We start from the raw sequence: 17,386 nt of genomic DNA, 5'->3' as shown, positions 1-17,386 counted from the left end.
CGCCCGTCAATCTCCCGCTCCATTCGTCCCTCACTCGTGAACAAGACCCAGAGATACTTGAACTCCTCCACTTGGGGAAGTCATTGTACATCAGTTGGTTATTATTTTCCATTGCTCATTTTGTAGTAATTAAAAAAACACCACCTGGAGTTCTTTTAGTCCTTTTTGGTTGGCAAAAGTGTTTGGCTTGTGCAGGGTTGTCTAATCGGTTGTTTCTAAAGTGCTTCTTTAGTGTAGTGGGGCATAGGTAGCATGTGAAGAAATGGTCTCACAATAACAGAGCAGTAGAATCTTCAACTTTAAATGAACCCCAGCAAGTCTGAGAACAAAAAGGCTGAAAAAAGGTCAAATGAAGAAAATACAAGAACATTGAGATAATCTTCTGATCCAAAGTTACTGTGATGTCATGTAATATGTATGTGGTTGTGGGATTCAAATTCCAAATAAAGGCAGTGGAACTGTTTGTATGTGGAACATGTATTTTAAGGATTCCTGTGTTAGAAGCCCAAAAATTATCAAACAAATGCGTGGAAAATCCCACACAAGGTTACGATGCCTTTTACTGACCAATCACTGAGACAAAGGGAGAAAAAAATCTTAAAGTCTTAAAGATATTGATGTGAGAGGCACTTGCCAAATTTGAACACTGTCAGGGATGTGGAAAGGTAGGACCCAGATGCAGCTCTTTAGTTCAAAAAACAAGGTTTATTCTACAAAAACAAGACAGGGAGCAAAGGCAAAAACAAAGCGCGGCAGAGCCGGATTCAAAAATACTTAAACATGAAAACAAAACAAGACTATGACTAAACAAAAATCAGAACTATGAAATACAAAGACTATGGTAACAAACTGTGGCTATGAGGCAGGTAATCAAACTTCTCTCTCTGTGGCATGAAGGGAAGGTGAGGATTCTGCAGTGACTCAAAGTAAACCAGGAAGCTAAATACTGTCTAGGGAGTGATCAGTGAATGCGGTGCAGCTGTAAACAATTAACCAGGTGACTTGAGTGAACTGAATGTGACATGGGAAAAACATGACTAGAACAAAACATGGTTAAACATGTTAAACTGTGACATGACATAGACTGTTACAGAGCAGACTGTGACAAACACACACTACACTCAAAGTACAAGTCTGCACTGTTTCACACCAAAGATAAACAAAATCATGAAAAAATATCCATCATATGGTTTTACTTGTCAACATTTCTCTATTGTCAAATTATTTTAAAAACTGCATCAAGTCTTGGCTGCATTATTTGAAAGTTGACAAGTGGATTATTTCCTCTCCTTCCTCTCATCAAAATGCAGACTTTAGAAAAACTACACTGACAAAAAACAAGCCACAAAGCGGAAAGTTAGAGAAACAAAAGTGTATTACCTGTGTTTACTGATATATAAGTTGAAAAAACAAACTGTGATAATTTAAACAAAATTAAAAACAATTAACTTATGGGATGTGAAGCTTCATGAAGTCCCTGAGCACAAGGAAAGTTTATTGTACGAGCTCACATGTACACGGTGTTTACGGTATGAAATTAGGTCTTAGGCCCCTGTTTAATAAGCCTAATAAATAAGTGTATAACACGAGAAAAAAATATATATACATGTATAAACAGTTAAATACACATGTGAGGGCAGGAGGTAGTCCGTAATATTGCATCTATGAGAATAAATGAAATATTGCACCTTTGGTGGATAAATTGATTTTAGTGCAGGTCAGTGTGTAGTGAACAGAGGGAGAGAAAGAGAGAGGGAGGGGTGGGAGTCTCCAGAGTGCGGCTCGAGTTCAGCAGTCTGACAGCTTCAGGGACTGTTTTTGACTGTTTTTGAGCCTGGTGGTCTTGCTCTTAATGCTCCTCAGCCGCCTGCCCGAGGGGAGGGGCTGAAACAGTCTGTGTGCAGGATGGGTGCAGTCTGTCATGATGCAGAGCGTCCTCCCCCTGCATCGTGAGGTGTAGAGGTCCGAGGTGGTGGGAAGGCTGCTCCCCACAGTCCTCTGTGGAGCCTTTACCCCCCTCTGCAGGGCCTTCCTCTCAGCAGCAGTGCAGCTGCCTTGCCACGACGCTCTCCACCGCACAGTGATAGAAGCTCCTCAGAACTGAGCTCCCAAGTCCAGCTTTCCCAGCTGCCTGAGGAAGTAGAGACGCTAGTGGGCCTTCCTGACCACGCGGGAAGTGTTGGTACTCCAGGTGAGGTCACTGGATATATGCACACCCAGGTACCTGAAGCCGGAGACCATCCACAGCTGCTCCTCCAATGTGCAGGGGAGGGAGAGGGTGCTTGTCCCTTCTGAAATCCACCACCATCTCTTTGGTCTTCTTGACATTACATGCTAGAAAAAAGCTTTACAGTATATCATCAAAACAATTTTTACCTTCAGAATATTTCTACATTATAAAATGTGTGACACACTTGTTTGTTTAACTGTCTTAAAAAAATTGGACAATTTGTGAACAACAAATTCCATTCTTATACCCACGTCCAGTGTCCCAAATGCTTCAACAAGTTTAGCTCCTGGACATGATGTTCTCAAAACCTAAATAAGATAAAAGACAATGTGTAGTTTGAAAACAAGGTGAAGTGCTGTTTCCTAGTTTAAAGAGCAAAGAAGGAAAGCAGTGAAAGAAAACGATTTAATGAAGTGCAGTTTTGCTGGATACCACGAGAGGGTGCCAGAGTCTCTAATATGAAACCAAATTTTTACACCAAGTGTGTTTACACATCAACATCTGCAGGTAATCCTGCAAAATATAAAAGACATATTCCACAGTGTTGACTCCAAAGACTGTCAAAGATACAGAAATAACTCCCGGAATATGGACTCCTTTAAATCCAATGACTTGTCTTCACCTTCTGTAAACTCTCAAAGGTTGAGACTGACCACACTTACCTATGTATCTATTTTTTATTTATTTTCTTTCGTCTGCTAGGAGACCAGTATTGTAATGTTAGTTAGATAATCAGACACAGACATAAGTATGAAGGATTCACATTCACCCTGGTACGCACATTGAAACAGAAAAAGTAAGGCTTTTATCAGGATAAACTGAAGATAACGGTTGAACAAAAATCCTCTCATGATTCTTCACAGACAAAGTAAACAGGTTCAGTGCAAGTCCAATTAGGTCTAATTCAATCAAATTCTGTTATAATCCAATTCCGTCACAGTCATCGTAACTGTATCATATGCATAATGCTAATGCATAAAAGTAATTTAGCAAAGGAGTATGCACAGGTCAGTGAACAACAATGAGACCTCCAACAGAACTGGACTCAGAGAAGGGTGGCTGCTTGCCTCAAAGGTTGGGGGTTAGAGGGCAAGAAAGAGACACAACCAAACAAAAAACACCAGGCTTGCAAGAAGAAAGGAGAAACACAGTTAATGAAAGCAGTAACAGTGTAGGGTTAATGCATAATGGGAAGCCTCCCAGAGATAGTGCAGGGTCACCTGAGCCAGTCCTAACTCTAAGATTCTTCAAAAAGGAAAGTTTTGATCTTAATTGTAAAGGTAGAAAAAGAGTGTCTGCCTCCCAAACCCAAACTGGGAGCTGGTTGCACAAAAGAGGAGGCAGAAATCTGAAGACTCTGCCTCTTACTAAACTTTCCAAAGCTCCAGGAACCACAAGTATGCTTATAGTCTGAGAGCAAAGTCCTCTGCTGGGAGAATATGGAACTTTGAGATATTTAAGATAAGCTGGAGTTCGGTCATTACAGGCTTACAAATTACAGGCTTTATTTGTAAGCAGGACATTTCCAGATGCCAGATTTAACAGGGTTAACATTGTGTGCACATGAACTTTTTCTTTTTTCTACGCTATGAGGTGTTTGCAGAATAGTATATTTTAATGCAGGGTAATACAGATGACACATGAATAACAATCAATCAATATTAAACGACTATAGCAAAAAAGACTCGACAAGATGCACTCTATCCACTCAGCCAATATATAGGAACGCCACACAGTGGCGCTCACACCACAGGAAGTCAGGAATAATACAGAACGCCATCCACTCAGAGGAAAATGAAATCACAGGAATACCGTGAAACTGAAGAACAGGACAAAGCAGAGATAAGAAACTATAACTTGATAGAAAGAGCTACTTGGACGAAAAAGATATGCATTTAAGAAAACAGCAACGTCCAAAGTGGTTATACTTTAATCAGATGGATGATCCATTTTGAAACTTTGGTCTCATTCTCTTAATCAGTGACAAGCAACTATTAACCACATCCCTATACTGTACAGTTTGGCTTCAAAAGGACATGCATAAAAGGTTAGACAGCTGTCATCACTAAAACTTGAAAAATTATGAATTATCAGTCATAACTGCAGATTGATGGAACCTGTCTATGTCAAGAGCACCATCCTCTTTTGTGAAGTAACAGAGACTTCCTCAACTTCAGTAGCTGAACAGCAATCTCATTTTAATTTATCACAAACCATCTAAATCCCCCCGCTGAGGTCTACGCTAACAGAGCACTCCTGTCTGTGCAAAGCCTTTCCAATAAAGCTCACAAAGCAGATCTATTGTACACGGTGGCTTTCTGAAGATGCTGTCACAGAAATAAACTTGAAATGTGACTTTGTTTCACATGGCTGTGCCAAAATGGAGCCAAAGAAGGAGAGCTAGTTCATGACACAAATTGTTTGTGTCCTCATTTGTGCTGAAAATAGAAACAGAGGAGGGCTGGGAAAGGGCGCACAGACAGCAAGAGTTGTTGTTGTTGTTGTTCTTCAAGAATAAAAAAGTGTATTAATGAGGAGCCCAAGTTGGAATATCAAGCTGTAAGCAAAAAATAGTTTCATTGTTTTGGCGACAACTAATTGCCTATGATGTGAGGTTCTGTAATGATTAGCAACTCATCATAATATCCAACTACAAGTTTCATAAGTGCTTGATTTTGTGAGACATTTAACCAGTTAGAGCACAAAACATTCTCAGAAAACTACTTAACTGTTAAAGAATGTTTATCTCTTGCTGTTTCATAACGTTAACTGAATATATTATGGTTTTGGGTGTTTTTAAATCTTTTAGATTTCTTCTAGATTAATGGCCCACAAATATAAATAGCTGGGCAAATTTCTAAATATTTAAAACTCTGATACGGTTACACGAAGTTATGAGTCAATATTAAATTTCAAAGTTTGTGCAAAGTGTAATAAAAAAAAAAATAGCTGACATAAAAGTCATGGACTGCAAACCAGTTTCATCCATGTGATGATTGCAACAGATGACTAAACAATAATGCTAAATCAGTTGCAAGCCTCTCTAAATCCTATCACCAATTTGACAATAAAGCAGCAGCTTAAGTAGCAAGTCACACAAGAGAGTATATCCAAAAGCTTGGCTGTGCTGATCTATGCAGACTTTGAACGTAGTCTGTGGACAGCAATCAACATTGTTCCATTCATGCTGTAGTATAGGGCATGTGTTGGTTTGCTTCATAAACACATCTGACACATGTGCCATACTGGTCAGAGAGAAACACTGACAAGGAGAAGAACCTGCAGTGATTTCAGACCCCAGTCTTAAAGTCTGATAAAACAGTGTTGTTTTTACATTTATATCAAACACATAAAGAAATATAGGGCTACACCGGATGTTTCTTAAAGGCTGGATGGGACTTTGCAGCTTTGCAGATTTGCAGACAGAACAGAGATTGGCAACCAACCACCTCTTGTCCCATCCAGAACAGCTCTTTGCCCTGATGCTGTGAAACACTCACTCCTACTCAGCAGCAATTACTGACTCTCTTAGGACGACAGCAGGCAATTGCTATAGCTCAAGAGTTGACAAAGTTTCTAGTTTGATTTCCCAACCTCTGAAGTGTCTTTAGGAGCCATGTCATAAAATCTTACTGAGGGCCTGTTTCGATGTCCAGGACATTTCAATTATATTTCTGTGTGTTCTCTGTGTTTTCAAAGTCATTTTCGCATGTCAGAGATGATGTGGACAGAAGATGGACAGAGGGAGTCAGCTCACAGCTTCCGGTAGCAGTTTGCTGTTATATATGCTCACTTGTTAGGACGGTGCCATTATGTGTTTTCTGAATGCAAGGAAAGACTTTTTTGATTGAAATGCTGGATTCAGTTTCTGTTTCTTATGTTTTAATTTTATGTGGATTTTTATGTGGGCTACTTTTGACTTTTATTGACAATGGTATCTTAAACCCTTCATGCACGATGTAAAGTAATATTTTACCTTAAGTAAAAATATTTTTTTGTCATAATAAATGAGGGGAGGGGTTGTCAAAGTTGCACATAGGCCACTAAAGTGGACGTTAAAGCATCACATTTTCTGTTTCTGTTCCTCAGATGCACAATGTCCATTCCATGTGACATTTCAGTAACTCCTTAAATAATTGGTGTAAAAAATAATAATAATTATAATTTATTCTTTTTATGCCTAAATATAGATAAAAACACCTGGGAAAAAATCCTGACTGAGGCTTTCATAATCTGTGCATGAAAGGGTTAAAGTGTTGAGGCCAGCTGATGGGGGACTTCTCCTAACCTTGTTCATAATATGAAAGAATAACTGTGTCAACAATGATTCAGTAACAACAAAATCCCAGAAGTAGAGTTAAAGAGCTGACCAGAAACAGAAGTAAAGCAGCTGTACCCCAGTTCCAAAAACATAACATAACGCTGAATTTAACAAAAAAAGACTATAAACTACAGTGTAGATCAACAGAGAAATAACAGCTCTCAACAACGGCAGAAAATGTTTCCATCTGATAAATTTTAGAAAAAAAACGCTCAAAGGTCCATAGTTATAAACAGCGTTGGTCAAGTTACTTGGAAATAGTAATGGGTTACTGATTACTTCTCCAAGAAAGTAATCCAGTTACTTTATTGATTACTTATTTTCAAAAGTAATTAGTTACTTTACTTAGTTACTTTTCAAAAACATGAAGCACAACCAGAGTATGCTATAAAGCAACAGACCTTTCAGCCTAGTTCTATTCTTTCTGCATATTCCATCATATAGAATTGACATAATAGCGTCCATTATGTGGTATTCTCTCTCAAGGTATCCTGCAAATTACTTTCTCTGCGGTAGCTTGACACCGCTTTTGATCGGTATTTTTCTAGGATGCGTCGGAATGATTCAGTCTACAGTGGAAATGGGCAACATGTCCTTGACAATATAGCCAGCGACTGGCTTATGTCGCTCTTAAGTCTACTTTCACCTGTTTAGCAGAAGAGCAAACGGCAAACGCTAATGTTTTTGACACTTTTTACCGAGTCAAAGTCAAAGTATTGTCGGTACTTCCAAGCATTAAAGGCTGCATGGTCTTGCTCTCTCCCGCGCTCCATGTTATCTCTTGATGATCTACACACGCCCTGATGTCGTCACGAGACACTCTCACAAACAAAATCAATTAGTAACGCAGCCTGCTTGCGGGAAAGTAACAGTAATCTAATTATTGTTTTTGTAATTGTAATCCCTTACTTTACTCGTTACTTGAAAAAAGTAATCGGATAACCATCACTGGTTATAAAGTGACGTATGGTTCTACAAAGCATTTTATAGGGTGCTTCTCAACAACTGATCTTGCCTTTGAAAGGCAAAAATGGCTTAAACAGTAGAAAACATCTGTTGGAAATATCTCAAAGAGGTTAAAGTAATTGTCATTTGTTTCCTGTTTACTCCTCCACTGAATCAACAGTGAGAGGTGTTCTGCACCAGATACCCTGTTAACTTCTTTAACATGATGCATTTTTCATAGCAAGAATGTCAGGTCAGAATGTGCTGACATGCTTTGCACTATTAAAAGAAGTGACATCCATAGGTAATCTAAGCTATAAAAATGTGGAAGTTAACTGGAATTATACAATCACTTGCTCATAAACACTACAGTGAGCATGAAGTCAGGGGTTTATGCATACCAGCTTGTGTCTCTGGTAGGTTGGCACACACTCTAGATTTGTGCTTGCACATTTTTCAGGCCACTCTCTGCCTTTCCTTTCTAAAAAAAGGCAGCTTTCTTACATTAAAAACCCCTTAGAGCAGACTACAGTTAGCATTTCTTCTTGTGGGGTATTCTCTCACTTAAGCATAAGTGCATGTTCATTCAGTTGCAAGTAATAAGCAAGAGTCCCAAAGTGGAAAAAGACAAATACACAGAACACTTCCTGGAACTGCTTCAAAGCTGATGCATGACATATCACATGCTGGTTTCTGTTTAATGTTAACTATCGTATCCTTTCTTCAAGGGTTTTGAGAAATGTTTGACCTCATAAATCTTTGTCTGACAAACATTCAAATTATCAACAGGAGTCATTTATGCACTCATGGACTCGCAGGTAGTCGATTTTATTAACATGATCCTTTGATCCAGGATTTTCTTTGCTGAATTGGATACAGTGTTTATCATACTTACATTAACAGGAGGGTCTATGAAAAAGCTTCACTTTATTTCATTCTAACCTGCCACATGTCACACGGGACATGTCACAGAAGGAGGCATTAGAGTATTAAGAAAAAGTGTGTGTTTTTATGCTTGGATAGAATTGTGAGGGAGGTGATTAAAGCGAATATAAGACCTTTGTTTTCATTATACACACTCCAAAAAAAATATTTATAAGTAAATTCCTGTGGCTTGTTCTCCCCCATTTTTTTCTTTTCTTTGTTTTTTGACACAATGACAGATTGGAAAGGTTTAGAGCCCCCCCCCCATGACTCTCATACTGGGCTTTGACTTTGATGAAAATAGCTTTCACAGGGCTCTAAACACAATAGTTCCCTCCACCCTTGCATGCCCTTGTGAGGATATATGCCAAAGCTGTAACATCATCCTACAAAGTATCACTTCAGCTCTCCACAGGTGAAATTCCTTCCCAACGATAGAAGACGCATGAAGGGATGAGGAGGGAGAGTAAGTAAATGAGAAGAGTTTTTAAAAAAAAAAGAGAAGAAGAAGAAAGGCAGCAGAAAGAGGAAAAACTGAATTATGAGAGCGAAGTTTATCATTGACACAAAGCAGCTTCTGGCATGGTTCATCCTTCCATCATACACATTCCTATCTGACACTCTAACAAAGCACCATTGTACTGTATTGAATCTGACTCATATCCTTACTGCTACCTGCCTTATAAGCTCTAATCACATGCACACAAAGACAAGCGCACACACTTGGCCTTGAGCCATCTCCATAGTGTAGAGTCATGCACTGACAGTTTTAATACCACCTGTAAATTATTCTCTACTGCACAAGGAAAAGACATGTACTTCAAAAGATAAGGAGAGAAGACAGGAGGGGCCACACCAGCTCTGTATATGTGTTAATATATATATACATATATGTGTGTGTGTGTATACATTGATATTGTAGAGGGGACACAAAACCTGGTAGCCCACCAACTTATGGGTATTTCTTGTAAGCTTGGGGACTGCAGTTGGAGTACAAAGTCATTTTTGAGGTTTAAGACTAGGGTTATGCATTCACTTATGATGGTTAAGGTTAGGGTAAGGGGCTTGGAAATGCTTTGTGTCAATGGTGAATCTCCACAGTTTATAAAATCAAACTTCTGTGTGTGTGTGATAGTGACGTACTGCCCGTACTTGCTTCACCTGTAGGGTTTTCATTCATGTCAGTTAAGCAGCATGCAGTGTTTTCAGAAGCCTTGAGATAAGACTTCAGCCTCCATGTCAGAATGAGCTCTTTTTCGTTACATTTTAGACAGACAGACAGCAAAGTCAGACTGAAATAACATTCAAATGTTGTCAGGCGGAATATTGGAAGCTGATGTCTGAAATTGTAACAAAATTTGAATTCAACTGATATCCATCCATCCATTGTTTTTATACCTGCTTAAGCCAATGCAGGGTTGTGGGGTGCTGGAGCCTATCCCAGCTGCTATTGGGCGTGAGGTAGGGTTCAACCTGGGTGTGTTGCCAGTGCATCACAGGGCACCTAGCTGACAGAAAATCTATATTTTAGCAGTCATTTGTGCTCCACTTTTGGAGTTTGATCTAAATTTCATTTAAGTATTGTCCAAATATCTTGACCAAAGAAGCTGCAGTTATGGTAAAACATGTAGGTTGTGCGTTGTGATACCAGGAAACAATACTTTCCATTTGTGAATCTGAATAGTTTATGTACATCCTATATTTTGTCCCAATATTTCAGCAAATCTGGTCTCTAGCTTTCTGCCCATATTGGGTCTACACACCCTAAACAATAAATTAAACTATGAGAATACTCAATCAATTAGATTTCACTTTAATTTACATGATTTCCATATTACAATAGGACAGTGCTGGACTGAAATGCACTTCATTTTAAGTTAATAGTTAAAAAGCTTTACTTTGTGTCAAAGTGTCGCACAAAAAAACAATGAAAAAACTAATTTGCACAACAAACAGTTTTCTGGCATGAGCCACTTAATTGCAGCCCCTGCGTTTTTTCTGTAATTCAAATTATGTGTAAAATGCCCATTTCATGTGAGTGTGCACAGACCCTGAAGAGGGAAGCCTGATTTAACAAAAAAAAAGATCAGTACGTTGTGCCCGTTATCTCTGAGTGGAGGTTTTGGTTTGTCTAGTCAGTTAACACAAAGGAAGCCTTGATTTGTTGAACTTGCTTTGTAGCACATCCCTCAGCCTTTCATATCAGGGCACGGTGCAAATTGACGGGAACAGCACCCTCTCTGTGTTCCAGACAGCCCAGTCTCAAAACAAAAAGAGTCACATGAACATTTGATCACAAGTAAAATGCAGAGTCACAATTAATGGTTAGACATGATTAGATGGCACATTGTTGTCTTTCTTTAGAAAAGGTCACGTGATGTGAACCAAAACTCAAGCGTTCAAATAGGTGCTTTTTAAAGCCTTGCCATGTATGTTTAGCATGTGATGTGATTAAAAAATCCGTAATTCTACAAATATGAATGAGGGAAGCTCGATGAAGTAGCTGCTTTTTTACAGCACAGCTGTGAGGGGATGAAGTATTCAGATCCTTTATTTTAGTAAAAGTACTAACACAGTAATGTAAAAAATATTACATTACAAGTAAAACTCCTCAAGTAAAATAAGGTTTCAGCAGCAAAATGCTCATAAAAGTATGAAATAAAAATAATTAGTTTGGTCCCTTTCAGTTTGCAGACTTTTACTCTAATCTTTGATTTTTTAATATCCTTTTTTAGTAACAAAAGTTGTCAATAAAATATGGTGGAGTAGAAAAAAACAATATCTTCAGGTACAATACGGTGAGGTGGAAGTATAGTGGCAGAAAATATGAATGTCCAAGTATAAGTACCTCAAACTGTACATAAATGTAAACTGTACTGTAAATCCTTCCTTTAGTGTGCACCTTGAACAAAAAAAGCAGGTCAGTTGTGCTGACTGCATGTATGTACAGTTATCTGCCGATCATAGATTAACCAAAATATGAAAATGAAATACGTTTTGTTCTTTTTATGGCTATCTCTGCTCTCCACAGGATAACACTGACATGGCTCAGACAGTAGCAGTCATCTTGACAAATGATCATACCTGCTTTTGGATTGTATTAAGTAATATGTTTAAATATAAGATGCCATGTTTTTGCATTGGTACATCATATTTTGGAGCATCCTTTTTAGAAAAAAATAATTGGTCCTGAATAATTTAGGCAGCTACTCAGTACTACATAGTAAATAAAGTCTGTTTGTGCTGGCACTTATATCGTCAAGTTTTCTTCCGGGGCATCATGCGAGCTAAAGTTCAAAGCAAACAAGAGACAACCAGCAGTGTTCAGCCTCTTCGCATTTACACTTAAATAGACATGGCAAGTGTTTGCCCCACAGTCACCATGAAAGGAGTGGGCAGGTTTTTTGAGAGCTTTGCACCCGCAGACTAGAGTGTCCCTGGAGCAGAGGTGTGTGATGCACTAAATGAGACAAGAGAGAAAAATCCCCAAATTCCCTCAGTGAATGGCACTGAGTAATTAATCTCCAACAGGGGTTTGCCCTCTTCTCTGACATATGAGTGACACACAGGTTGTGTGTGTTTGTGTGTCTGTGTGTGAGAGGGGTGTTTGATTGCCTCTCCCCCAGGCCTGCTCTGTCATGTTCACTTCTTCTTTTGATCTTTTCTCTCCCTCTCTCTCTTGTCTCCTTTTCTCTCTGCCACCTGCTGTGCTCAGTGCCCTTTATTCTTCTCTCCTTTCTGGTCTTTAACACTGCAAAACGGATCATGCAGTCAAAGTGTGCATGATGAGTCTGAGCTGACAGTAAGCTGATGTGTATAGCTGAGGTGCAGCGAACTGCATTGCTTTTTCTTCTTTTTCTCTTGAGATGAGTTGTTTCTTTAAAAGTTTAGACATTTCTAGAGAGTTAAGACTGCTCCAATCAACAGCATTTCCTGTATATCAGCTTTAGACGATATGAGAGGTTGTGCGTTCTAACTAGCCTACTGGAAACTTTCATCCACCTCGACAGTCTCTCACAGCTCAGCAGAGTTTTGTTTTGGTTGTACATCAACTACTCCACTTTATTAGATCAGTCTCCTTGCCCTGACTGTGGCATGAGGTAGCACAACAAGGAAGTACAACAAGCAGCTAGCTACCAGATGTAAGACATCTCTCAATACTGGAGGTCAGCTGATTAACCATGGCTGATTTTTAGGTTTGTATAAACAGCATTGGCCAGTGCATAATAAGCCAATTAACTGTCAAATGCATTGCAGGGTTGTTGCTGTGAAAACCTAAACTGTAAAAAAGTGTGAAGTACATGCCCCTTGTGTTCTTCAAACTGCCATGCTTCTAGCGGACCCCAGTGGATGCTGATCAGCAAAGGCAAAGTTATTGTCACAGGATGACTTCCTGACAGAAAGATGAGGCTTTAATTCCACCTTTCTAAACCATTGATAAATACAAATCTTTTACTGGTTAGATATGATGTTACTCTTCTAGAGAAGAACATTCAGGGTGGTGATAGACTGAAACTATTTGACTACTGACCTTTATGTGCTTTGTTGTAATGTTCTTGACATATGTATTGCAGGGTTGGTGGTGTACATGCTAATATCTTATGGATTTCACATTTTTGCTAGATTTTTGTTTGGTCTTAGCAGATTCAGGATGGTTACAAACTTTGTGTAGGGAACTGCACCCTGAAGAAGGCTGTTTGTGCAACTACGGCTGAGTTGTTACCCAGCTCCACATTTTGGCACGTACAAGGATCACTACTGTTTTTAGATTTGTCATTATGGAACAGTATTTTCACTTAAAGCTTGCTCTTAGCTCTGATTGGACTCTTGTTGAGGTTTTTCCACCTGGTATAAAAGACAGTATGTGTTTCTGAGTCCCTCCCATCAGTGGGAGGCACGCAGAGAGTGCAAGGTGACAGGCTTTTAACAAGATGAGATGTCCTTGCTTCAGAGCAGTCATTTTAATGGACATCAATGAAATATGACAGGTTGCACAGCGGGATCACTGAACCATTGTTCTTCTGCAGCACGTAGATGTATTTATTTATTTCTGTCAGGTGAGTATTGAATCTGTTTGTGACAAAGTGGTTTGGAATAAGATGCCATGCTCCCTTCAGAAGTTCTGGGAGCCAAAACAACATTGTGTCCTTGCTCACAGCTCCTTCAGCAAGCCTCCTCTCTCCTGTCTGTGTATTTATTAAAAACTGAGACATCCTTTAAAATATTCAACTGGAAACAATTTCTGGGTCACAGACAGGAGAACGGAGAACAGAGGAAACAAAGGGGGTTAACTTAGTTAGATTAAATGAGCCTTGTGATTTATAATGTTAGTGTTATTATTACCATACTATATAACACAAATGACTATGTAAAGAGTTGTTGTGATGTTACGAGAGGTATGAATCTTTAGGTGCCTTTTGTAGATTTGATTCTGATTCATTTGTTAAAATTTTGATGTGGCTAAAGGTGCATGTAGATTTTCAAACAGATGGGACTCCTCTTAGTTGACGTAATCTGCCTTTTATTTTCTTTTTATATTTACTTTTTACTCTATATGTAAATTTTACAATTTAATTAATAGTGCAACAATATAATATCAGTAACTGTACATCTTTTTAGTGTTTTCTTTGTTCTTCTTACCTGCCTTATAACTATAGATGTAAATTAGCATTCTTGCTATAATCTGGCATGTTTATATCATGCATTTTTACACAGAGGTTCAATAACCTGAACAGTCCCAACTGAATAAACAAACTAAACCATAACCAACCCCAGTTCTGTGCATACTTTATGTTACATAGTTCCCTCTGATGTCCACAAATCTCATTGTGTGGTTATTTGACTAGTTTCATTTACTGAATCCTTTTACCTGAACTTTGATTTGGCTGCAGAGTGCATGTATATAGTTTCTCTAAAGAACACCTCAGAGACACCTGCTCACAAATTGGCTCAAACAACTTCAACAGCCGGTATAACCCCAGGATTCTCTACAGCCAAATATGTCAGAGATCTGAAAGCTGTTACAGATTTGATGATGCTCCTCCCTTTCTTAGAATTGGGGCACATAGTTAGCAGCACCTTGTATAACATAAGAGATATAAAAGGACACCTTTATTCAAACTCATTTTGACAGGTGACCTGTGACCTCTTATCGATCAATCAAATTAATATGACAGGTGACCTTTGTTTGACATCCGTTTGCTGACATCTGGGGATATGACTTTTGACCTCTTATCGATCGATCAAGCTATTTTGACGTGTGACCTCTGTTTGACATAGATTAGCCATCTGTTGAAGAGATCTAAGGAAGGAAGGGGGAGTTTATGGCTAGGGTTAAGAATGATTACAGCTAAAGTCAGGAGGTTGTGAGAAATATATTAGTTGAATGTTTAAATAAGAGAAAGGGTTAGGGTTAATAGAAAAGGTTAAGTTGTAGAAGTGGTCAGCATTTTAACAGCTTCAAAGACCGGTCCCTGTAAGGTAAAGATGGGAAAATAATTAGATGTGTGGGGTGGGGTCTGTTAACAGACATCTGGTTGTCTCTGGCTGCACCATACTGTGACACTGAACGGAGGATGGGTTGTTTATAGCAAATAGAGGTAGGTTTAAATTACATGAAAAAGGTTTCCCTCTTAGTTTGCATACATGTTGTATATGGTATCATGGGCTAATCTACAGAGAATTCACTAATAGAACAGGTTGCCCATAAAGTTTACATCTAGTTCTCGCTCTGACTGATCAGCTCACACTATGAGAGCCAACTGCAGGGGGTCGTAAGAATGCATCATGCTGCGGCACTGGGCTGTAGGGGGCAAATGGCCCGGGTCAATAAGAATGCAAAGTACAGTGTGGTAAACAGTATGTGTCGTTGTCTTAGTTCGCAAGTAAACAAATGAACACATATGATGTTCACTAGGATGCACCATGCTGTGTGGGAATGAGACAACGTCTTACTTCACAAGTAAACAGAATCAATCTGTTACTAACCGTAGGGTGGATATAAACTAAGTGTGAAGAGCAAATGGGTTGAAATTAGCACTTCAAGAAATTTTTAAAACACTCCCTTATTTCTATGGAGGGGGGTAAGACTATATAAAATGGTTCAGGCATTTACGTCAGGGGCTCAACCGACAGGATAGGAACCATGGACACAGGTACGCAAAAAGTCTCCTTAAAACTTTAAAAAAAAAAAAAAACCAACAAAAAAACCAAAAAAAAAAACCAACAACAAACAACTTTTTTAGGACGGAAAACAAGAGCTGACGTCCATACACAGCCAACCGGCGGTTCTTTGGCACTCTTAGGAGTATTCAACGGTAAGTAAAAAAGATCTGATGTTAAACATATGAATGCGTGTATAATTATATTACCACACCATGACAGAGTGTTAATTTCCAGAGTTGGACGCAGAGGATTTGGATGACTTCATATTGACGCAAGCCGATTATGGTAATGTTACTTTAACTTTAATAACCTTTAACAAGTGAAATGTTTCAATGAAATAACAACAGATGTAATTGTTCACAGATTTACTAAACAGTGTGGAGCAAGGCCGAAAAAAGAAGAACCCAGCCGTGTTCGAAGGTGAATTGACTTTAAACGCGCCGGGAGGGGGAAACGGACTTTCCCTGAATAAATCCCGGCTACGACGAAGACTGCTCCCTGTACAACACAAACAGTTTTCAACTGAGTGTCCGAGTGTTAGTACAGAGGACGGACGGCAGGAAACATCTGTTCTACACACACCACCGAGTATACCTTACAGCCCACGAGAAACCCAACGACCCGAGTCGCCTGTGAGCGGCTACCATACCGACACAGCTGCAGGGGCTGGAGGGGCTGTCGGTTTACTAGGCTGCATAACGGCGCAGCTATTAGAGGCGCCAAGCGTTGCTCGCGGGGAGGAGGGACCCCTCGCTAAACAGCCTGATCAGCGGGGTAAGTTTTTAAAAAAAACTCATCACTCATTGTTTTTGTTTTCTCACGTGAGCGCGTAAGCGTCATACGTCATCAACACGGATGTGACGCATAGGGAGAGCGTGAAGGGTGAGAGGGGTTAAAAGAGCGCAGCCTTTTTTTTCCAGTAGAACTCATGTCTGGTGCCTGTAAAACAAGCCAGTTGATATATTATTACTGCTCTGTCCACTTATCCGTGCTGCATTCAACGGGAGCATTACATGGTAACATCTATGCAAATTTCACATAGTGTATACTTAAGCAAGGTTTTTTTTTTTTTTAAATTTATTTATTTATCTATTTTACGCTATTAAACTGTGTTTCAATTTGACAGAATCTGATGTTATAGCTCCCGTGAGGTCCGTGGTGAAGAATCGGCGGTGCAATAGAGTGCGCAACAGACTGTCGCTTGTCGAAGGGCTAATGAAAGGTACAGCCTATTATTATTATTATTATTATTATTATTATTATTATTATTATTTTAAATTATTATTATTATTATTTTTTATTTTTATATATATAATTTCTTTAATTTTTTTCATTTATTTTAATTTAAATTTTTAATTTTTAATTCTTAATTTTTTTTTTATTTTTTATTTTTTTTTTTATTATTTTTTATTTTTTATTTTTTTAAATTCACAATCACTGAACCAGGTATATTCAAAATACTTTTATGGTTATTTCTCCTTCAACCACAGAGGCCGATCTGTCAATAGAACGGATAAATCCTCCAAGCCGGCCCGACCCTCGTCTGTGGAGGAAAAGAAACGCTACCATCCGACGTGAAAGATCAAGAGCTCGGGCATTCATGAGAAGTAGCGAGATTCTTATACAGAGAATTAACCGTGACTTGGCCGTGATTTCGAAGTAAAGTAAATGTGTGTATATATATATAAGTAGATATCTTAACCCCTCTTAGCCATTCTCAATTCTGTGTAAAGATGGATAATCAAGCAGGCAGAGCTGTGCCGGCTGTAATATCCGAGGCTGTGGGAAATTTGGAAAACATA

Source organism: Leuresthes tenuis, unplaced genomic scaffold (genome assembly GCF_036924035.1).
Source record: "Leuresthes tenuis unplaced genomic scaffold, fLeuTen1.0.hap1 SCAF_2, whole genome shotgun sequence".
NCBI lineage: Eukaryota > Metazoa > Chordata > Actinopteri > Atheriniformes > Atherinopsidae > Leuresthes > Leuresthes tenuis.
Note: the sequence above shows the minus strand (reverse complement) of the source record.